Source organism: Artibeus jamaicensis, unplaced genomic scaffold (assembly GCF_021234435.1).
Source record: "Artibeus jamaicensis isolate MK-2021 breed Jamaican fruit bat unplaced genomic scaffold, CSHL_Jam_final contig_426, whole genome shotgun sequence".
Classification (NCBI taxonomy): Eukaryota; Metazoa; Chordata; class Mammalia; order Chiroptera; family Phyllostomidae; genus Artibeus; species Artibeus jamaicensis.
In genome coordinates this window covers 2,491,386-2,514,834 of record NW_026521826.1, presented here as the reverse complement: position 1 = coordinate 2,514,834, position 23,449 = coordinate 2,491,386, and the positions used below count along the sequence as shown (strand labels likewise).

General features: G+C 38.9%; 1 protein-coding gene and 1 long non-coding RNA gene across 3 annotated transcripts in view; one reads left to right on the top strand and one right to left on the bottom strand.

Annotated features, from left to right (window-relative positions):
• FAM107B (family with sequence similarity 107 member B) overlaps positions 1 to 23,449 on the top strand; it is a 205,631-nt gene that overhangs the window by 92,967 nt on the left and 89,215 nt on the right. The gene's annotated exons all lie outside the window — the stretch shown is intronic.
• Positions 5,793 to 22,749, bottom strand: LOC128627513 (uncharacterized). Of its 2 annotated transcripts, none has more exons than XR_008391713.1 (6): positions 22,486 to 22,749; positions 20,313 to 20,395; positions 16,886 to 16,934; positions 15,130 to 15,289; positions 14,455 to 14,554; positions 5,793 to 6,418 (listed from the first exon to the last, which is right to left on the bottom strand). It is a non-coding gene; the product is annotated as an uncharacterized LOC128627513 (long non-coding RNA). The 2 variants fall into 2 exon arrangements; XR_008391712.1 differs by having other exon boundaries at positions 20,313 to 20,357; positions 22,486 to 22,746.

The following is a 23,449-nucleotide window of genomic DNA, read 5'->3' as shown; positions in this document are numbered from 1 at the left end:
TGAGGCAAAAGAACATTCATCTGGTGGGATGTCACAGAACCTGCATAAATCCTTTCAATCTAAGCCCACTTGAAAGTGGAAGAAAATTACACTAGGAAAAGGGTGAGATCACTGTAATTGGATTATAACGCCTTTAAAGCACATTTTTTATTTAAAAAAAGGATTGGGAAAGAAATGTCAGAACTGGACATTTCGTTTGGAGGTAAAGGATGCATAATAGATTTTGGGTCAGTCTGTCTCTGGCCTCTGGCCTAGGGATCACTACCTCTGTGGTCAGGGGAAGTTTGGCAGTTTTAGAGATTGGAGACTCAGTCTCCTTTGTCATTAACTTAAGGGACTGGGGCTCTGGCTGGTGTGGTTCAGTTGGCTGGAGCATCATCCCTTAAACTGAAAGTTCTCCAGTTCGATTCCTGCTCAGGGCACATGTCTGGGTCGCGAGTTTGGTCCTTAGAGCACATGTAAGAGGCAACTGATCGATGTTTCTCTCTCACATTAACATTTCTCCCCCTCTCCCTCTCTCCCTTCCTCTTTCTCTAAAATCAATAAGCATGTCCTTGGGTGAAGATAAAAAATAAACAAACGGAAGGAAGGAAGGAAGGAAGGAAGGAAGGAAGGAAGGAAGGAAGGAAGGAAGGAAGGAAGGAAGGAAGGAAGGAAGGAAGGAATTGGAATACATTGCATTATCTCTAAGGCCCTTCTGGCTCTAAAATTCTGTAGTGCCAGCTAACATTTAGGCAAGGTGCTATCCTAAGAAATCCAGAAAACAAAAAGAAAACTTGCTGGTTTTATTTAACTTGGAGGAAAGCACCCCCTTATTATCCAGTGTCTGCCACCCAGACTGGTCACATTAGGTTCACGTGAGAGCTGTACTGGTGCAAGTTCCAAGAGAACGAGAGCGGACAAAAATCTCCCTTGAGAGATGTGGGCCCAAAGAGAGTTCACCTAGGACGTGCTAAAGTGAGCAATGGAGGCAAATGGAAAAGACTGATTACTTCCTATCATTCTGGAGAAACTGTTCATTCATGCACGCATTTATTTAACTGACATTTATTTAAAAGCAGTATAGTATATGTTTAAATGTTTCAAGCTCTGGAGTTAGATACCCTGGGTTCAAATCCAAGTTCTACTACTTATGTGCTTTGAGGCCTTGAGCAAGCTACTTAATTTTTGTTTCCTCATTTATAGTTTTCATCTCAAAGACTTGTTATGAAGGATATATAAGGTGATATATGTAAAATATTGATAACAGTGCCCAGCACGTAGAAGTCATCCGTTAAGTGTTGTGTGTGTTACTGTGGCCAAGCTCTCTGTTGGATATAAATAGGAGCTCAGAGATGTCACTATGGATAAGGTAACAATAATCATAGTAACTTTTCTTGTTATCTTTGCAAACAGTTCTTTGGGAAACAAGATTGCTTGGGTCCAATCCAAAGGTTATTTTGCCCTGTTTTAACACTTCAAAGATTTGAGTGTCATCTACAGACACATTTTATTTGAACTTTGTAAGGAGATAAACTTTCTGTAGGAAGAATATAAAGAGAAAAGAACATAATGCTTCCAATGTGATTGGAAACTTTTAACAAGTCCTTCCATTTCTAACAATATGGAGGACTTTATAAACTGAGAAACATTGGTTTGCCAAAAAATAAAGAAATAAAAAACAATCTGAATATGTTACATAAAAATTAACAGATTCTTTTGTAAATGTTCAGCTAATTGTTAAAGAAATAATGGAAATTGCTAAGGGCCAAAATCAAAGAGGCAATTAAAAACCAACTAGTAATCTTGTAAATTAGGACCTTGGTAGGATGTCTTAGAAATCTTGGGTCTTAGGTTTGGTGCTTATGTGAGTTGTGGGAGAATGTTAGTTATCTTTTCCCCTGCAACACATTACACAAATTTGGCTACAAACAACAGAGATTGGTTATCTCACAGTGTCTGTGAGTCAAGAGCCTGAACAAGGCTTAGTGACTCTGCACAGTGTCCCCATTGCCTCAATTAAAATGTCAGCTGGGCTGAGGTCTCCACTGAAGAAGGAGACACATTTTTTTGGCAGAACTAGATTCTACATGGTTGTAGGAATGAGAGCTTCTATTTTTCCCAGTTGTTGGCTAAAGGCTGCCCTTAGTGCCAGGTGAGCTTCCTAAAAACAGCAGCTTCAACAGGGAAGCTTTCTTCTTCTCATGAAGTAAGTGGTCCAGAGGGAGGGGTATTAGAATCATATATAAAGTGATCGTGTACATGCCATCATCCTTGCAATGGTCTGTTGTTTAGAAGCAGTCACAGGTCCTGCCCACACTGGAGAGAAGATCCCACAAGGGCATGTACACCAGGAGACAGAGATCATGGGGGACCACCCCAAGAATCTCACTGCCACAGAGTCCTATGAGAGGCATGGTGTTGTAAATGAGACCCCCTCATTAAGCCAGGACCTTGAGGAACTATACCCACATTCAAAGGGAGATATCAGGGAAAGTTCTCTGTCTCAGCACAGACTATGGGGGAAAATCTCTCTCATGAAAATTATGGTCAAAGTCTATAGGATGCATGGATTTGAGATTCAAGCTTATTGAGGAGTCCCATGACTGTCCAAGGTAAAAAATGAATGTACAAAATGCTCTGGATCAGTAAATTCTCAGAAAGCATGGAAAACCTTTTTGGAAGGATGTGCCCACGTCCTTTGAAAAAATACCCACAGATAAAGCTCCACTGAAGGCAAAGATCACAATTCCAAATTATGAAACCTGTGAGGAAACTCTAATTTATTGTGAGTTAGAGGCAGCAGTCTCAAGAAGCAGGAGTAAATCTCCAAGAACTTAATAGAAAATGATGTGTATTATGGGCTGAATTGTGTCCCCTCCAAATTCATATGTTCGAGCCCTAGCCCCCAGCACCTCAAAATGTGACACATTTGGAGTTAGAACCTATAAAAAGTGATGAGGTTAAAACAAAGCCTTTATGGTAGGCCCCAATCCAATCTGACTGTGCCCTTATAAGAAGACAAGATTAAGAAACAGACACACACAGAGGGAAGACCATGCGGGACACTGGGAGAAGGCGGTCACCCACAAGCCAAGGAGAGGGGCTGCAGAGAAATCCAACTCTGTCAGCACCTTGATTTTGGACATCTGGCCTGCAGAACTGTGAGAAAGTCAATTTCTGGTGTTTATACTGCCCAGTCTGTGCTATTTTAGCATGGCAGCCCTAGCAAACTAGTACAGTACAGAAAAGGCTAAAAAATAAGAATGTTAAAAGTGATAAAGAACATAAGTAAATAAAAACATGAGGATTAGATATGATGTCTTAAACGCATAAGGCAAAGACAAAAAACCCCCACCCCAGTCCATAGCCAAGGGGCCTGCGTGCAATGGCCACACAGTCCTCTACTGTGAGCTGAGACTCATTGTTACAACTCATTTCAGCCTTTCCCTAACTTTAGCTATGCTCCATGAAGTGGCACAAAAAATGACCAGAAGTGTTTTAAATTTTTTTGTGGGAAGTAGGACAAATACAAGGTTAATCATGTAAATCAAATGTTTATTGAATCAGTATTTTCTCTGGTCACTTTGTGAATAAAATTTGTCAGCTTGCAGATTGGTCAATTATAATTCTGAGATTTGGGACTAATAAAGAATTAGTCTGCATTCATCTATTTATTCATTTGCTCAACAAATATTTGTTAGACCCCTCTATGTATTATTTAATTTAGTTTGTTTAATGAAAAATAATTTAGTAATTTGCGAGTTAAGAATTAGTTGTCTGCTCATGCTTTTATTCATCAAGAAATTAATTTATGTTATGAATTTAATTTAGATAATTTAGATAATTTTTGAATAAATCAATGAAGTAATTTAATTCATCCTTGAATTCTTTTTGTTTATTTGTTTGAGTCAAAGTTTTTATTTATGTATTTATTTTACTTGTTGTTCAAGTACAGTTCTCTGCCTTTTACTCCCATCCCAGCCCCCCCCCCAGTCCTTCCTCCCTCCCTCCCGTTTCCACCCCCCGCCCTTGTATTGGCCATGTGTCCTTTATACTTGCAAACCCTTCCCTTTTTCCCCTGAAATTCCCTCCCCTCTTCTCTCTGGTCACTTGAATTCTTAATGTTTATTCCAAGGCACTGCAAGCTCCTGAGATGCTCTCTGAAGTACCACATTGATTAAGGCTTGCTCAGGATAATTCTAACATCATCTATACCTTCTTGCATTATTATTTGAAAACCAGGAGTCCCTCTGTAGTATATGTACAGGTTGTCTCAAAGTATTACCGGAAGGTTCTCTTTCTGTTTGTCAGTTTCACAATGAAAGACCTATGTAAATTAGCCATGATCTCCTGAACGGGACCTCCATTCAATGAGATGCTTTTAACTAGCTGTACGATTTTACATAGGTTGTTTATTCCTATATAGGCCTCCAGCTAACCTATGAAGCCCTTTCCTCCCTAGCACTTTTTGTCCTGGACCCTGTCTTCTCTGTCATCTGCAGGTCAGCCTCTCAATCCCTCTGCTCTGACCTGTGTTCCTGCTTCCCTATCTCACATCATTCTTATCTTCTCTTTCCTGGTCTTTCTTCACGCCCATTCCCTAGGGAAAAGTTACTTTTGGATATCCTCTACATAATACTTTTTCTATGCAGATTTCTGAATCCTGTGGGAGGAGATTTTGATTCTGACGGTCAGGAGTTTGGACTTTTTTTCCTGGACACAGGGACCTGAACTTAGAAGGGCCCTGCACTGGGCTCAGTGCTATGTGGTCACCATCTTGAAATGCTCAGTTTTTCTTACAAGGGCCACACATTTTCATTTTGCATTGGGCCTCATGAGCTATGTAGCTAGTCCTGCAGCATGGCGTGTTCTCAGAGGGTCAAGAGTCATGCAGTGCACTAGAAAAAAGGAACCGTCAGGACTGTTGGTGGCATCATTGGCATGGGGGGGATGAGGAGGGCAGGGAGGTTAGAGGAGGAGGGAAGATGGAACTGCCTTTCAGCAGTGCGCGCTCTCCCCTGGGAATTTCCTTAAAGTGCAGGCCGGGGTTGAAGGGCATGCTGGTAGTCTCCTTTTCAATCAACCAGGGATTATTTTGATCATAGTGAAAATATGATAGTTATATTTTAACCCGTTCATAGCCAACATTTCAACCTGTTCCTGAGGAATCCTGGCCATAATCTAGAAAAGGAATCTATGTCTCAAGGTAGATTGATTCGAGCCCTGGCCGGTTGACTCTGCTGGTTGGAGAGTCATACCATACACCAAAAGTTGTGGGTTTGATCCTCAGTCAGGGGACCTGTGGGAGGCAACCGGTTGATGTTCCTCTCTCTCTCTCCCTTCCTCTCTCTCGAAAATCAATAAACATATCCTTGTGTAAGGATTACAAAAGTAATAAATAAATAAATAAATAAATAAAGATTAATTCTAATAGTCCTGCCATGAAATTTAAACATCTCTTTCATCTAAACAGTTAATCTAATATAAAAGACAAGTTTATCCCAGAAAAGCCATGAACAAAAACTTAGAAGTGGCAGTTAGGTACTTTTTTAGCGGGTGTTAGGTGTAAAATGTTATGGTAGAGGTTCAGAAAAGAAATCCTGGGAGAGGAAACTTGGAAGAGGAGACTTGTTGATGAGGTGCTAGAATGGTGTTTAGGTGAAACTCAGGGGAGAAACATGGAGATTCGTGTGTGAGAAGGAAATAAAGAAAAACATGCAAGGTAATTGCAAACTCTTCAGAAAATAAAAGACATGTATACATCAATTTAAATAGAATGGTTTTTATAATGATCTACACGATAATAACAGAGGCATAGTTGAGATTGCAAATCTGTTTGCTTGTGTTCATTGTTTTGTTAGCTCTCAACAAATGTAAAATAATGATAAAAATCCATTCTGTAAACCATTTCAAACAGACTAGATCCCATTATAATTCATGGAATTTCAAACAATAGCATTTGAAGACCCTTTGCTGAAATGCTTTCAATACTGAGAATTGACCACTCTTAAAGAGAGTTCATTACAAATCATGATTTTGAAAATGAGAACTGAGTAAAATGTATATGTAAAATCCAGCTCTACCAGGCACATTGCTTTGTCTCTTATTTGCAGGGATCCTTTGGGAGCAGTGGGTTTCCGTAGGCCATAGTATATTTTGCTGCTGATTATCACGTTCAATCACGCATTCAGATATTTTTCTGCAAGTCTATTTCCATTGTGGGTTTTAACCCTAAGGGGCAAGTGAGGGTACATTGAACTAACAACCAAGTTTTAACACTGGGTACAGGGCATAAAGTGTTTAATACAAACTGCTGAAGCGAACAAGAGAATTACATTTTGCATACTTTCTTTTAATCTTGATTATCACACTGAGGTTGAGGTACAGAGGATAGGAAATTCGGCAGCCGAGGAAACCCCTATCCATGCACAGCATCCTGTGGAAGGAGACAAAGCTCCCTTAGAGAGATTTACCGCGACACATGCTGTTCACTCGTGTGACCTAAGGCGCATACATGTATTTTCATTAGTTTAGACTGAAAGCTTGTTCACACTTCCGTGACTTGTGTGTTTTTTAACATTAATACTTGATTTTTAAAAATATTAAAAGTCATATTTTCCCCTAATTTATAAATTTTATTTTGCTCTATATAATGCCAGTACATTTTTAAAAATCACTTTGAAAGCTCTTTGATTAATCTTTGGTCCCATTTAAAACCTAAGCACCTTTAAACATTTTCAATATATGTACATGTATGTAGTTTATGTATGAGCTTTATTTTCAAGTCCTTCAATTGTCTCTCTAACACCAAAACTTACTATGAATCTAATATATAATATGATACTGTATAAATTACACATATTAGCTTATATATATTGCTAAATTCTCCTTAATTTTTCAGTACTGTTTACAAACTATGTTTTACTTTGTCAACTTAATGATCATGAGTCTGAATCAATTATCCATATCAATTATTAATTTAGACAATATAAACATTTCAAATATAAGACAAACTATATATATATATATATCACAAAAAGTATGAATACTATGAACTGCATTTACTTAATCATCTTCAGATTTAGTTCTAAGCTGGCTAGAGTTAAAATAAACATATCCACCAGGGAACCAGTAACAGTATCCCACATTAATTTCATTTTTCTCTCCTGGTATATTTGGGTAAGCTGTGCTAAGGAAGTGGGATTTCCACGCAAGTGCCAGAGACCTTCTGTGAGACAGAGGGGCATGTAAGCCGGAGACCGGCCTGGGTGGGAAACAAGGGGCTGTAGACATCTGGTATAATTTTTTTCACCAGTAGACGGCCTTACTGAGCCTTTAAAAAATTATGGAACATACAATTATGCATTTTAAAATAAAAAGATTTGATGGCTTTTAGTGCATTCGCAGTGTTGTACACTCGCCGCTTTATTTAGTTCTAGAATATTTCCATTGTCCCAAACTAAAGCTCGCACCCACCGAACAGTGGCTGCCTGTCGTTCACTGCCCCCAGCTCTAGGTAACCACAAACCTGCTTTTTATTCCTGCGGAGCTGCCTGTCCTGGATATTTCATATAGATGGAAACATACAATAAATAAACGTTCATATCTAGCTTCTTTCTCTTAAAAATAATGTTTTTAAGGTCTGTCCATTGTATAATGTGTAGCAATAGTTTATTCCTTTTCAGGGTTGAATAATATTTTATTGTATGCATGTACTACATTCATCCATTGACAGACATTTGGGATTTCTAACTTTTTGATATTGTGAGTAATGCTGCTATGAACATGCCCATACATGGGTTTGTGTGAGCATCTGTACGTACCTGGCATTGCTGGGTTACATGGTAATTCTACGTTCAGCTTTCTGAGGAACTGGCAAACTGTTTTCACAGTACCTGAACCATTTTTTCACCCCCATTAACAGTGTATGAGGGTTTTAATTTCTGCACATTCTTACCTACATTTGTTTTCTTCCATTAAAAAAAAAATTTAGTAATCCCTAGTAGGTGTGAAGTGGTATCTCACACCTACTTTAATTTGCATTTCCCTAATGACTAATAATGTTTGAGACTTTTTAATTAACAGATTATGCTAACAGGGGACTCTGGATACCCAGGGCCCCTGAATTCATGCTAATTTTTTCTAATTAATCTCAAATGTATCTTCTGATCAGGGCAAATTATATCACGTTAACTTCCCTCCAAAACCCAAATTTATTCCCTATCTTTGCTCCAGAACATCACTGCATTCAACCAATATGTTAAATGTTTGTTTCTCCTCTGAATTCTCCTTTACAACCTTTCCACCTCACAGAACTGCTACTTCAAACAGATATTTGGATATCTGCATATATCTGCAGAATCTCCTTTAGATTCTGCATGTCTTTCCTGACTGCTTAGCAGCATGGTCAGTTTCTGAAGTCATTCTAATTATAATATTCTTAATTAACATTAAATATATAGGGGAAGTAGGAAATTTTGGACTGTGAGAGAAGTATGTTTTGATAGAACCAGACTGCAGTACATTAAGAATTAATAACCACTCATTTCAGAAACTTCCTTTTTAATCATATGACCACAATTTAGACTACGCTGTTGGAGCCATGATGATTTGCCTAAATTGCCCTGGTGGTAATTGAGACATGGGAGGAAGCAGGCGAACTGGTGTGTTCTTTCCCACGCCCACCCGCAGGGTTTATACGTGATGGACAGGAGGTGGAGTGAGGTACAGACGGCTCAGATGGGGGCAGACCGGAAACTAGTTTGGGGGCTGTTGACCACGTCCTCAGTGGTGCTTTTTATGCATGGCCCAAGAGCTGCACTGAGGTACAGGGAGGCTTATACGACACCTAAAGCTACAGAACAGTCCACATCGAATGCCACAATCTTTCCATGAAAGTTAGTTCCTATGAACACTGTTACCCCAAATGAGGAACCAAAAAGCAGAAGCGGTAGGGGAAAATATGCTCTTTTGCATCTAACTTCCAAGATCTTCAACTCTTGGACAATTGTATGGTACAAGTTGAATGGAAAATTATAAATTGTCATTCAAATATAAAACAGTATTGTTTTTATTGTTCCACTAATAAATTGTATGCTGGAGACAGAGGAGACAGGAGGGGATCTCAGTTGATTCATGCCACAAGAAAGGTCTTGTGTAAACACAAGGCCAGTCAGGGACTGGCAGTGGCCAGCAGTGGCCAGCAGTGACCAGCCCTCAGAAATTTAAATAAAATCATCACCATAACAGGAGATGGCTTTTTTCTTCTCTTCTGCTTTGGCAGCTTCAAAACAACCACTATTTTAAAAGAGTCCCAAGAGGACTTTGGGGGCACCCAGAGTCCCAGCCTCCCTCTGGCCCTAATGAAGGAGGAGGAAGGACGTGCTTGGCTTTGATGTACAGCCGTAGGTTTTCTAATGAGGTAGGCAAGAGATCAGATTCCATTAGGATGTCTCCTTTCTAGCCTTGATTATTCAGCAGCCCTGTTGAAATTAGCTGTTCATTTATCCATGAGCAGCTGCGTGCAGGGTTGGACAGTTTTGCTTGTAGTATGAAACTGAGTGGGTCTGGGCTGGAGCACTCCTGAATATTTATTTAACTCAATTATTTCTTTGTGCCATGTTTTTCTTGTTCTAAGCAATAGCACTAGATTCTAAAACCACTCAAATTTCACCATAAAAATGACCAAGAAATGTGATCTGGATTGTAAACCACAGCTCAGTTCTAATATGAGACAAATTCTTTCTGTCCCTTATGCCTGTTTCTCTTTCATGCGACGTTAATGCCTATTTTGGCTCGTCATGTCACAGCTGCAAAGCAGGGTCGGTCCCTCCTGTTTGCCTGTTCTTATAAGCTCCCTGCAGGGCTGCCAGAAAAGTCACATTCATGACTGTCAGACCCTGGCAGGAGCAATGACAGAGTAGGGGCCAGCTCTGCTCATTGTCCTGGGAAGGCGTGTAAGGACTAGATGAGGCTTTGCTGGAAGGTCAAAGAAGAAGGAATGAAGGATGACCCTGAGACAGGGCAGACATTTAGCACCGAGTTGAAAAACTGAGAGGGCTGGATGGGATCTTCTCTCTGTGTCTCTCTGTTCCTCTGTGTCTGTCTGTCTATCTCTTTCTCTTACACACACACACACACACACACACACACACACACACGACATTCTGATCAATAGAATTGTTGAAATACAACTAGGTCAATGGGCCACCAGAAGTACAAGGGTTTCTTCCTTTTGAATACTCACTGATCAAGATAAATAAACTTTATTATGTGTTTTGGTTTATAAGACCTCTGTGTTATTGATTTAACAGCTCCACTGCCTATATTTCCCCTACATTTGTCAGCTGCTTGAGTTAATTTACTACATTTGTCCTAGTGAAACTTGAGGTACCCAAATATGGAAAGCTCCTCGGGGACCTTCAAGCTCCTTGGGAACTGACTCCCAAGTTCTTTGCACTTTGAGATAACTCGGGCCAAACAAAACTGTGGCCCTGTGGGAACTGGCTCTGCCACTCCTCCCCCCGCCTTTCCACCCGATGCTGGAATACCTTCTACATTTCTCACATCTTCTGAAGAGCTTCATGGTTTTATTTATTGTTCTTTGGGCCATTAGATTGTTTACATTGTTAATAGGTCTCATTCAGAGCTTCCAGTGGTTCTTTAATTGCCCTGCGTGTGTTTTCTGAGTTGGGCCCCAACCTCACCTGCTCACATTGTTTTATGTTTGCTGGGAACTGTTTGAGGGAATGTACCATGGAAGCTGATGACACAGACAACTGATGTTTTACAATGCTCCATTGTTCAGAAGAGCGCCCTGTAACTGATGTTGGCAAATTCATTCAAGTATGTTAAGAAAGATGAGTTTGACATCTTTGTTAAACAATAGAAAATTAAGGCAAAATGGACTGTTTTATATGTCTTTAAAATGCAAAGTCTAACTATGACCTATTTAGCGTGAAGTCTAAACTCATCCTCTGCCTCCATAATTGTGCGTTTGTGCCGTCTCCATATCCCTGTGCTGCTCACTCTCCTTGGAGGGTCTGTGCCCTTGCTGTAGTGGATGTCCTTTTAAGAGACCTCCCCTTAGCTTCCTCCTGGATTAACTGTCACTGTAAACTCTCCCTGTGAGGTGTGCAGGGCAAGTCCCAGGGTATGCTAGATCCTTGCAGCTGATGGCTACTCTTACATACTTTTGCTTTTACTGACCGAGTTGTTGGATAACTAAAAATAAGATGTGTTTTCTTCAAACTTGTTTACACTAGTTGTTATTGTGATACTGTAAAATAATTAAGCATTAAATGAGTCAACAAAATTTGAGTGCCAAAGGAAAGAAGGTCATTACAATGAAAATCAAATGCTTGGAAAAGCATGAAAATGGGCATTTTAAGACAAATGCTGTCAAATTAGGCATTGGCAAGAAAACTATATAAGACAAATAAAGTACTAAAAATCAAGAAGGATTCTCTACTCATATTGTTCTACAATTTTCTCCACATTCTGGCTCCCATTTAAAGAAACTGGAGATTGAATAGTTAATGGGTTATGGGTGTGATCTATATAGGAAAGGAAATAAGGGAACTCCAGGTACAAGGCTTACGCTTAAAAGAAAACCTTGGTCCTATAATCAAGTAAATTGGTGCACAAATGCTCAACATATGTTACTGTTTAAATTAAGTATTTCAGGTATCTGTTATTTTTACATAATTTACCGCTCTGATTAATTGCCCATCTGTCTGAACCAATAGCTGATAAAAGGATTTCCAATGTACAGACCCTTTAACAGACTTCTTAGTTGCAGTTTCCTCCAGGAAGTTCTCTCTGACTCTCGTCTCCAGCCTGGGTGAAGAATCCCTCATCCTGGCTCCTGGCTGTTTGTCCACCACAGTGTTTCATGAGGCCATAACTGTTTGCTTCATTGTCTGTCTCCTCCACTGGGCTGTTACCTTGCTGAGGCAGGGAACTCTATTATAATCTCCATAGTCTTAGATCCTAAAATACTGCCTGGCCCCAGGGTGGATGTACAAATGCTCACTGAATGAATGCTGAAAGACAGACTTCGTTGAAGTGTTGATGGAACAACCAAGATTAAAAATAACAGGTATATTACTTTGTGGAAAGACCATGGAAAAATTTTGTTGGTATGGGGGTCATTTCTCCATTATTTAAGATGTGTTACATCATGAGCTTAAAGAGAAACTAGGTGGGGGTCAAATATATTTTATTGCTTGCATTGTTTTGACACATATTCTAACTGCAAGATATTTCTAAGGGTCTTTTCCACCCTGCAGAATTTTCCTTCCCCTGTTTATTTGCTTTCCACGTGCTGTGTTCTGCTCCCACTGGCTAATGAGCAGGCTGTGGACCAGGGCTGGTTCCACCCTGCACTGGCTGGGAGAGCCTCAAAGAATCTCAGTCCTTCTGTTTCAAGTCTTGTTTATTCTTCTTCCTCCCTTCCTCAGTCTCAGTAGACATGTGCTTCTAGTCTGGGAATCTAGAGGAGTTCTTAAGGCCACGTATCCTGTTTCCTTTAATAGATTTCCAGGCTAACTAAGCTAAGTGTTCGCTTCCTTTTTGTCTTTTACATTCTTTAATTCCCTGGTCTTACCTCTTTAATCAAATGTCTTGCTTTAATTTTCCCTTGCCCTGTGGCATTTGGTTCATGTCCAGCCATAAAAGGTTCCATTTTGTGTACGTTTTAAAAAGTGGCCCGCAACAGGAAATATTTCATCCGAAGTGAACATTGCCGTTTGGACACCTAGAAGTTTAGAACCGCATGGTCTGCAGCAGGATCAGCCACAGAACACAGGTGACACAGGCACAGTTTAGCAGCGAATTTTTAAATGAATCTATTTATGATAAGCAGCAGCTTAATGGGGGTTTTGTAAGCACATAAATACTGAATCCGATGCTTCTCATTTGCTATAAGCTTTGCTGTTTTTCTGGAGTCCTCTGAAAGGAATGCCAAATTAAAAAAAGAGGGAACTTAAGAAATAAAACTCTCTTTATTAAAAAGACATGATTATCTCTATTAAAAAATCCCAAAGGATTCTCAAAATGAACTACTAGAAGTAGCATGAGAATTTATCAAGTTCATTGGATGTAAGGTCTCAACCTATGGAAATCAAATGTATTTCTATATATTAAAATAAATAATTGGAAATTAAAATTTAAAAATTTATCCTTTACAATAGCATCAAAACCATGAAATATGCATGGATAACTGTAATAAAATATTTGCAAGGTTTGTACGCCAAAAAGTATAAAACTGGTGGGAGAAATTTTTAAAGAATAAATAGAAAGATATAGCATGCTTATGCTTTAGAAGGCTGAATATTAAGATGTCAGTTCTCTCCAAATTTATCTATAGATTTGAGACAATCTCAATTAAAATTCCGACAATTTTTTGAAAAACATTGGCATGTTGATTCTAAAATATGTATGGGAAAGCAGAAGACCTGGCATAACTAAAGCCATTCTGAAGAACGAAGTGGAATGACCCACAGTGCCTGCATGTAAGGCAGCTGTCCCTGCCTTCTGTGCAGTTCGGCTTTCCGTGCTTTCAGTTACCCTTGGTCAACTGCAGTCTGAAAATATTAAATGGAAAGTTCCAGAAATAAACAATTCATAGGAGTGTGATGAAATCTCCCAGTGTCCTGCTCTGCCTCACACAGGGTGGGAAACATCCCTTTGTCCAGCTTCTCCAAATTGTGGGTGCTCTGCACGCATTAGGTCTTAGTATGCATCTTGGTCATCAGATCTACTGTCACAGTGTCAAAGTGCTTGTGTTCGAGTCACAGTTATTTTACTGGACAATGGCCCTAAAGTGCCAGAGTGGTAATGCTGGCAATTCAGACGTGCTGAAGAGGAGGCATAAGCTGCTTCCTTGAAAAATGTATGTATATATTGTGTACATGGGTTTTCCCATACATATGGTACTATGTATGGTACTTTCCTATTCATATGGTACTATCCAAAGTTTCAGGCATCCATTGGGGTTCTTGGAATATATTCCCTATGCATCGGGGGTATAACTGTATTACATAAAGCAAAAAAAATAATACAGTGTGGTGTTGCTGAAAGGATAGATAGATAAACACATGGGAAAGAATAGAAAGTCCAGAAATAGGTGTATTGCCAGTAGTCCCTGGCATTCCTCGGCTTATGGATGTGTCACTCCAGTCTCTGCCTCTGTTGTCGCATGGCTGTATTCTTTCCACATGTCTCTGTTTTTGTGTCTCTTCCCCCTTCTTATAAGGACACCACCCTACTCTAGTATGACCTCATAAATAATTATATCTGCAATGACTTTATTTCCATATCAGATTATATTCTTAAGGACTGGGGGGGTGTTGAAGACTTCAACCTATCTGTTTTGGGGAGTACATTTCAACTCATAACATCATACATACCAACAATCTTACTACTAGGTATTTATCCAGGAGAAATGAAAACATATGTGTTTATAAAGACCTGCATGAGATGTTCATAGCAGCTTTATTCATAGTCACCCAAAACTGGAAACGGTCGAACCATCTAGCAACTGTAAATGGATAAACTGCTGTCCAAACACCTGCACAATGAGATACTCTTTTACCACATGGCAATAAAAGAACCAAATTATTAATACATCCATGAAACGTGGAGGAATCTCAAAGCAATATGTTAAGTAAAAAAAGTTATATCAAAAAGAATAAAAACCCTATAATACCATTTATTCAACATTCTGGAAAAGTCCAAATTAAGGGGTAAAAATCAGAGGAGTAACTAACCCTCAGTTGGGACTGGAGGTGGGTGGGGAGTACTGGTCACAAAGGGGCAGAAGGCAACTTTCTCAGGTGAAGAAAATATTCTCTTTCTGCAGTGGTGATTATATAGTCATATATATACCTTTGTCAAAATTCATAGAACTATGCATTAATTATAAAGAGTAAACTTTACTGTATATAAATCCTACCTTAATAAAACTTTCACAAAAATTCTAATAACTACAATTTGAAAATCAGAAGTACTTAAAAAAAATAGAACCCAAGGTTCTTTAAGATATTACTGTGGGCAATCTACATAGTTGATCCTTGAACACTGTGGGGAGGGCCTGACAACCCCCCCCACCACCTGCCACCCCAACCCATGCAGCTGAAAACTCACATATAACTTTTGACTCTGCCAAAACTTGGTTGTCCCTTGGTATCTGCACGGACTTGGTTCCAGGCCCTTTGCAGATCACAAACTCCATAGGTGCACAAGTCCCTTATATAAAATGGCGTAGAACAATGTCTACAGTCAGCCTCCACATCTGAGGACCCCACTGTGGATAGAAAACAGTCCACATATAGGTAGATCCATGAAGTTCAAATCATGTTTTTTTATTCAAAGGTCCAGTGTATATAAACTATTATGATTTGAGGAATTAAGTTTTCTAACAAAGATCGTTAGACATATTAAGGTTAATGAGAATTAGTAAATATCATTGTAGATTCCCTTGGCTGGAAATCAAGAAAGGAAACCTTTGAAGAGTCACGGTGCATACTTTGGGGGAATGGTCTTCTAATAATTACAGAAAGCATCCCTTAAGACAACCCAAGACTTAGAAAACCTAAATGGTAAGCAGCAATGAAGCCCCCAGCCTGGCTTCTAGGTGTGCCTCAGGCTATTTCTTTGGCATCTTCCTGAATGTTCTGTTCCCCTGACAGCCCTTCCCCAGATGTGACTGTGTTCCGCCTTCCCTACCAGGACAACTTGCTCTTGGTTTTTATCTGTCCCGGCTTTGGACTTGGCATTCTACTTTTATCTGAAGTCCACTATAGAAAACTACATACAGGGTGGGGCAAAAGTAGGTTTACAGTTGTTCATATGAAAAATAATACAATAAGTCCTGGCTGGTGTGGCTCAGTGGATTGGGTGCTGGCCTGTGAACCAAAGGGTCACTGGTTCCACTCCTTAGTCAGGGCCCATGGCTGGGTTGCAGGCCAGGTTCCCAGTGGAGGGCACTCAAGAGGTAACCACAAACTGATGTTTCTCTTCCTTTCTTTCTCCCTCCCCCTCTCTAAAAAAAATAAGTAAAATCTTTTTAAAAAGAAAAATAATATAATAATTAATAACTGATAATACAAGAATAAACTGTTTTGCATACTCACAACTGTAAACTTACCTTTGCCCCACCTTGTACTTCTATGTTTCAACTCAAAGAAGCCATCGATTATGAAATGATGATATATTAAGCTTCAAATGACAGAATACATAATGTTATGTTAAATCATATTAATGTATGTAAACCTTTTATTAAGACTGTCTCTTGTATGACTTGAGTGCTTCTTGAGCAAGACCAAGGCTCTCTCGCTCACTTCCTTTTTCAGGTATAACAGACATGTATCTCCCCCAAGGAAAGGGCCCCAGCCTTCAGGTGCAACCCTCTTTTTTTGCAGATATTCTTATCTTAATAAGCAAGAAGCGCTTATAAGGAACATAACAAGAATAACACACATGCGACAGGAAGGTTTGTTTCCTGAATCTTTAATTCACAGTGAAAACTAGGGCATGACCTTCAAGAAAAAAATCTTAAAATATCTGATGTCTTTCTCCCTGCTAACTTCCTTTTCCTTTCTGGCCTTTTATTTCCTCTTCTTCCTCCTGCCTCACTCCTGTCCCTGGGCAGTTAGTTCTTCCTCTCCGTCTTCCTTCTTTTTTTCTCTTATTGCTCCCTCCTTCCTTCCTTCCTTCTTTTCCTCCTTCAGCTTTCATTTGCCCACCTGCTAATCTAATTTTTACCTAAGTTTTCCTACTCCTCACTCTTTTTAACTGGCTATTATAAGGGACTCAACATGTATCTTCCATTATTGCTGTTTTTATTTAATAAAGTTTTGTGTTTCCAATAAGCTCAGGAGAAAATCTGCTGCACACTTACCAACCATACACTCACTGGATCTTTCCACTTTTTTTTGTACCAGGCAGACCTAGGCGAGAAAACAATACCCTTTATCAGCTTCTTGGTGTGATTCCAGCTCATGCATATTCATATTTCCTACCTCATTAGTAGTCCCCCGGGCTTACTCAGAGTCATCAGGAGAGCACTGGGAATTGTGGAAATCTCAGCTAAGACAATGCCCCTTGTCTCTTCATTTGCCTTGATATTTTTTTTGAGCACTGTTTCCAATCTCCCCACAGAACTGCTTATTGGATTCTTTTCCTACATATAAACCTGAATCTTAAGAACGTTATTCTAGCAAATGGACAATGTGCTCTATGTTCAGCTTTATCAAAATTCTGAATGAAGATACTCAGTTTGGCCTTCCACAAGGAGATAGAATCAGTTTTGAAAACATCATCTCTAAGAACCTTTATAAAACACAGCAGGTAAATGTGTATTGTCTTTTAGAAAGACTTAGAATAACTGTAATAAAAATGCTTGAAGGAATAAACTGTTAGGCAAAGGTTTGGGAGGGTAATTATTTTATATTATTGGGAAGTCATATTTTAAATAATTTAAATAATATTATCATACTGATAGCTCTCTCCTTGTGCTAAACATTGAGAGGATGAAAACATTGACTCTTGCCTGCATGCAAGATTTACAAGGTAATTAGGGGGAAAAGATATGTACAAAAATTATAATGCACAACAGAGAACAAGTTTATTAGCTTCTTGAGTACGGGCACAGTGCTTCTTACTGAACTCACCTTCCAAATCTAGCTCACTCCTTTGTACACAGAGATAGCTGATAGGTGTTTTAGAAATATTGAGTGTTATAAAAGTAAAATAAAGGAAGCAATTCATCTAGATTATAAGAGTTAGGAAAGCCTTCTGGCGGAAGTAGAACGTGAGCTGAAACTTAACATATGGGTAGAATTTGGACCTGTTAAAAGGGGGAGGAACAACATTCTTGCCAGGGGAAACAGCATAAACAGAATTCAGAGGTGGGAGCAAGTGTGCTCATGCCAGAGTGAAGAAAATTGGCTGGAGCAATGTTCATGTTAGCCAGGTCAGGGTTTACTGTTTAAAAGGCCAATAAGGGTAATTATTAATTCTCTCAAACAGGATCATTCCCACCAGCTTACAAAGAACCTAACAAGAATTACATGGAGATCTCAACATGCCATTGATTTTTTTTCCATTTACAAACCAAACCAAACAATTAAGCAGAACCTTTCTTGGCTCTATTCTCCTTTATTTACTGCCCTTGCAAAAGTTGCCTGGACCAGCTGCCTCCAGCACCTCTCCTCCGTTCTTTCTTGGAGCTGTCTGTCCCAGCTGGGTTTCCATCCTGCTGCTCCTTGAGTGACATTTGAGTGGTACTCCGACAGTCACCTCTCAGTTGCCATCTCACTCCACCTGCAGGAGACTGTTAACCACTCTGTTCCTTGAAACACTGGACTCACTTGGCCTCCAGGATCTGTACTGTCTTGGTTTTCATTCTTTCACTGGCCATTCATTCTCAGTCTGCCTTTCTAGTTAATGACCTGGCTAATATGCTGCAGCCCATTTTCTTCACCTTCTGACCTCTCTAAGTTGGGGTAAGCCAGGGCCTAGACCTCAGTTACTTGGTGATACACGCAGTTTCCTGGCATTTGGTATCATATACCCTTTGATGACTCCTAAATTTTAGTTTCAGCTGTGAGTTCTCCTTCTTACTCTACACTCATATCCAACTACTTACTGGATATCTTCATTTAGATCATGAAGGGCGTCTCAGACTCAACATACCCAAAGCTGAACTTCCTGTGTTCTCTCTAAAAGCAGTTCCTCTCATAGCCTCTTCCTCCTCAGAAAAGGGAAATCCATCCTTTCAGGGCTTCAGGCCCCCAATATGAAGTCACCCTTGAATCTCTTTTTCTCCCTTTCCACATCTAATCCAGTTACAACTCCTGTTGATTTCACCTTCAAAATATTCATAATGTAATTGTTTCTTATCACTCTGGTTCAAAGCACCACCTTCACTCTCCTGGACCAATGAAACAGCCTTCTAAATGTTCTTTCTGAGTCTACCTCTGGTCTCTCAGAGTCTATTTTCAACCCATCGCTAGGCAATTCACTTAAAATGTACATCTGACCAGGTCTGTCCTCTGTCCAAAACCCTCCATTGTTTTCCTGGTTTGCTCAGAGTGAAAGCCAGACTCCCTGATACAGTAGCTTACAATAGGGCCTTCTGGAATTTGTTTTGCCTTCCCCCCATGACCTCTCTGACCCCATCATCTATCATTTTTCCTGTTCATATTCTCTGGCCATGCTGAACTCTCACTGTGCCCTGAATTTGCCATGTGAACTAGCCTCAAGACCTCTGCGTCTGCTAGTCTAGCTGCTCAGAGAGCCTGTCCTCCAGATGCCGGCGGAAGGAACTTCCTCATGTCTCTGGGTGTTTGCTCAATAACACGTTCTCAGAGAAAACTTCCCTTGCCACCCTATTTAAAATTACACGTTCCTGCCACCACTTTGCATCACCTGCCCAGCTTTATTATTATGTTTCTATAGTGTAGCAATAATGAAGGCTGTCTGACAAAGCATATGCTTTTGTTTTTCTTGTCTTTTTCTCTTTTCTTCCTTTCTCCCTTCCTTCCTTCTTCCTTTCCTGTTTGATTCCCTCTTCTACAAAGCAATATACATCCCATAACGGCAGGGATTATTTTTCTGTATTGTTCATTGTTGTATTCTCAAAAACTAGAACAGTGCCTGGAACAAACAATGTGCTTGAGAAACACTTGTTGCACAAAAGAATGAATAAACCCCCATTTTACTAATGAGAAAACTGAATCTTAGAGAAGTTCAATAACAGCCAGGCTCGCTCAGCTGGTAAGCCGGAGCTTTTGGATGCAAACTTATATCGGTTGGACTGAGGACATAATCATTATGATATTGGGCTTTTTAATCAGCAAAGCAACCATTCTTTATCTTACACAAAGCATGATGTTGTTTTTTTCAAGGCATTTTTATTATGTTATGATGGCTTTTCCTTAACATGAAAAATTTGATATTTTCCCCATTATTGGAAGTCATAACTTGCTCAAAAATAAGTAAGAATGGTATTTATCTTTCTTTGCCTGACATGTCACTGAGCATAATGATGGCTTCTAGGTCATCCACACTGTCACAAATGGCAATATTCTATTCTCTTTTATGGCTGGGTAATATTCCATTGCATATATTTGTATAATAGCTTTTTTTTATAGTTGGGGTACTGGAAATAGCAAGGGGAACACTATGTAAAGTATATGATTATCTGATCGTTATGCTGTATACCTGAAAACAATACAAAATAAAATTGAAAGAAAAAAGTAAGAAAACACAAAGCAACACAATAGCAGCATCATTTGGTACCATTCGGTAGTTCTATCACATACCTGCAGCATCTTCATGTCTCCATTCTAAACCCTTCCCTTGATAATCTGTAGCAACATGTAAAGAAGAGCACTATTGTATTGACCTAATTAAGATTAAGAAGATTAAAATAAATAAATAAATAACTATAAAAGAACATCTTAATTCCAAATCCACATGTCACTTTATAGATTACTAAAGGTTTGATTTTAGAATTCGTCTGTATTTTGAGAAGATAGGAAAAATCAGAAATTGAATTAAATGTGTTATCCAGAATAGTAAAGTAGCTTTAAACATTTTATGACAGAAGAAATATTCATAGTCCTTCATAATGTGGCTTATATGTTTTCATATTAAATGTACCAAGAAAATTAGGAAATAATTATCTAGACACATATTTTGATATTATTTATATGTAATAATATTTAAGACCCTGCTCTTTCGAAATCCTTGAGTCTACTATTTCTGAATATGTGTAAAGTTCTTTCTTCATAGTAATAATTCTGATCAGCAACTGTAATTCATAAGAAAATATTTTTTTATAGGAGTAAACTTCCCCAGACTTTATATATTTAGCTTAGTTGAATTCATTATTATTGGCTCTTTAGGACAACTGTTTAGGGGGAAAGAAAATCATTTTTAAAATAAAAATGGTTATATTTAAAGTGTATAGCATGCTGATCTGATATTTATACATAGTAAAATGATTACCACAGCCAAGCTAATTAACATATCATCTCCTGACACAGTTACCATTTTCTGTGGTGAGAGCATCTAAAATCCACTCTCCTAGCAAATTTCCAGTGTACAATACAGTATTGATGACTGTAGTCATCGTGCTGTCCATTGGATCTCTAGATTTATTCATATCGCTTCACCCAATCTTCCCACCTCCCTGCCTTTGGTAACCACCATTCTACCCTCTGTTTCTATGTATTTAACATTTTTAGATTCTGCTTATAAATGAGATCATGTAATTCTTTTCTTACATTTGGCTTATTTCACTTAGCATAATGTTCTTCACCCATATTTTTGCAAATGGCAGGATCTCCTTTTTAAAAACTGGATAATATTCCATTGCATACTTATATCATAAAATCTTTATCCATTCATCCATCAGTGGACACTTAGGTTGTTTCTGTGTCTTGGCTATTGTGAACAGTGCTGCAGGGAGGAGATAGTGCCGAAATCTTCTGGAAGCACCAATTTCATTTCTTTTGCATGTATACCCAGAAGAAAGAATGTTGGGTCATATGGCAGTTACATTTTTTTGAAAAAAACACTTCTTAAAGGAATAAGCAATTTGGAATTTTAATGAAAGAAAAAATAAAATAAAAGCTGCTTCTCTGGATCTGAGAGGAGAAGTATTGTACAGTTTGTACGGGATCAGCCTGGTGGATGTGGCTTGCTGTTGCTACGGCTTGGGCAAGAGTGTATACTGTGCGGGTCAGTTGGAAGGAAAACAGTATTCCTTCCAGGGGATGTCCACTCAATGAGGACTGAGTTTCCATGGTTCAGGCAGAATTTGATAGAGGTGGATTTGAAACATGATGGGAAAAGTAGTGGCTTGGTTTTGTGACTTAAGTTGATCTGGAGTCTGAGAGAGGAAATGAAGATTATCTTAAAGCTGAGGCCACAATTATTAGTAGTCTTCTTGAAAAGGTGCATATGGATAAGTAGACAAGTTAAGAGTGAAAAGAGAAGTTCCATTTTTCATTAGTCATGATGGTAAATTATCTCTCAAAAAGATTAAGAATATCTCTAGCCAAGCTAAGAATTGGCACTAGCAAATTGTTCTTAAAATCAATGTCCATAGTACTAAGTTGTTCCTATTTTATGAGAAAATTTTAATTGCTGATGCAATTCATTGAAAGTTTATGAAACATTACATTTTCTTATTTTATCCCAAGTCAGTTGCAATATTTTTTCCATTTCATCTAACTTTTAAATAAAATTGTTAATTGTCCAGAGTATTTTTGTATTTTCTTTTTAGCCTTCACATATCTCTAATTAGGTCTGCATTTTCATTTTTAATATTGTTTTACTTGTTCTCTTCTGTGTGTCTTTCTATGTCTCTCATTATTTTGGACAGAAGTTTGTCAATTTTACTGTTTTTTTTAAAGAAAAAGAGTTAATTTCCATTATACCTTTGCATCTCTTTACTCCCTTTACCCTTTTAAGCAGTCTTTTACCCACCGATGTAGATGACAGCAGATGGCTTAAGCAGTTGTCGTAGTCAAAAATGATCTGGGGAAAGCAGGTGCGTGTCGAAGTATGGTGTCCTGCTATGTGTCTCAGCTGTTGACTTGCAAAAGCGAGGTCATCAGAGCAAGGCAGGTTGTTCTGAACAAGGACAGTGGCTGTTTGTGAGGTAAATGGGGAGAATTACAAAACATCTCCACAAATTGCCTCTGGGTGCCCTAGTAGACTCTAGTCTTTTCTCATTCATTCTTTCTCCTTATAAAGTGCAAATTTTATTAATGTTAACATTATCCACTTAAAGCTAACATTAAGTAGACTTTTAATTCATGTTAAGTTTGGGTGGAACAAATAGAAGAATGTTATCATGTGAAAAGCTCAGGAAATTTATATGTCAATGTCTGGGTAATCCAGTTCTCTAAGCAAGGTTAATAAGCAAACTTTCTCTGGCAAAATTTAACTTTAAATGCAGTTTGGACTTTACTTTTAAACTAAAATTGGATTGAGCAGGACTCCTTTCCAGCCAAGCCTAGGAAGCAACAGAAACACCATCAGTGCTATAATAAACACACACACACAAAGGTATGAGGAGGGACCCCCCAAAAACTGGAATTACTTCTGGAAGAGGGACACCTTCTAGTTCAGGCATACCCATGCTATGTGAGTGTTTCTAGCAACCTGTCTGTATCACTGTACCAGCTGGTGTTGTAGTGAGAGGCTGCATTTGGCTTCAGTGAAATTGTTTTTGAAGACTCTGTCAGTGCATTCGCCCATTTCATGATGGGTGGTTTCCAAGCACACCTGTCCACACTGCTCTGAGTGTTCAGCAGTTTTTGATAAAAAAATGGCATGACCCCTGAGCTCTACCCTCCCTATTCAACTGATCTAGCCCTAAGTGACTTTTTAAAATTTCCCCAAAGGAAAAAAGTCCTCAAATGGAAACGTTTTGCAGATGTAGAAG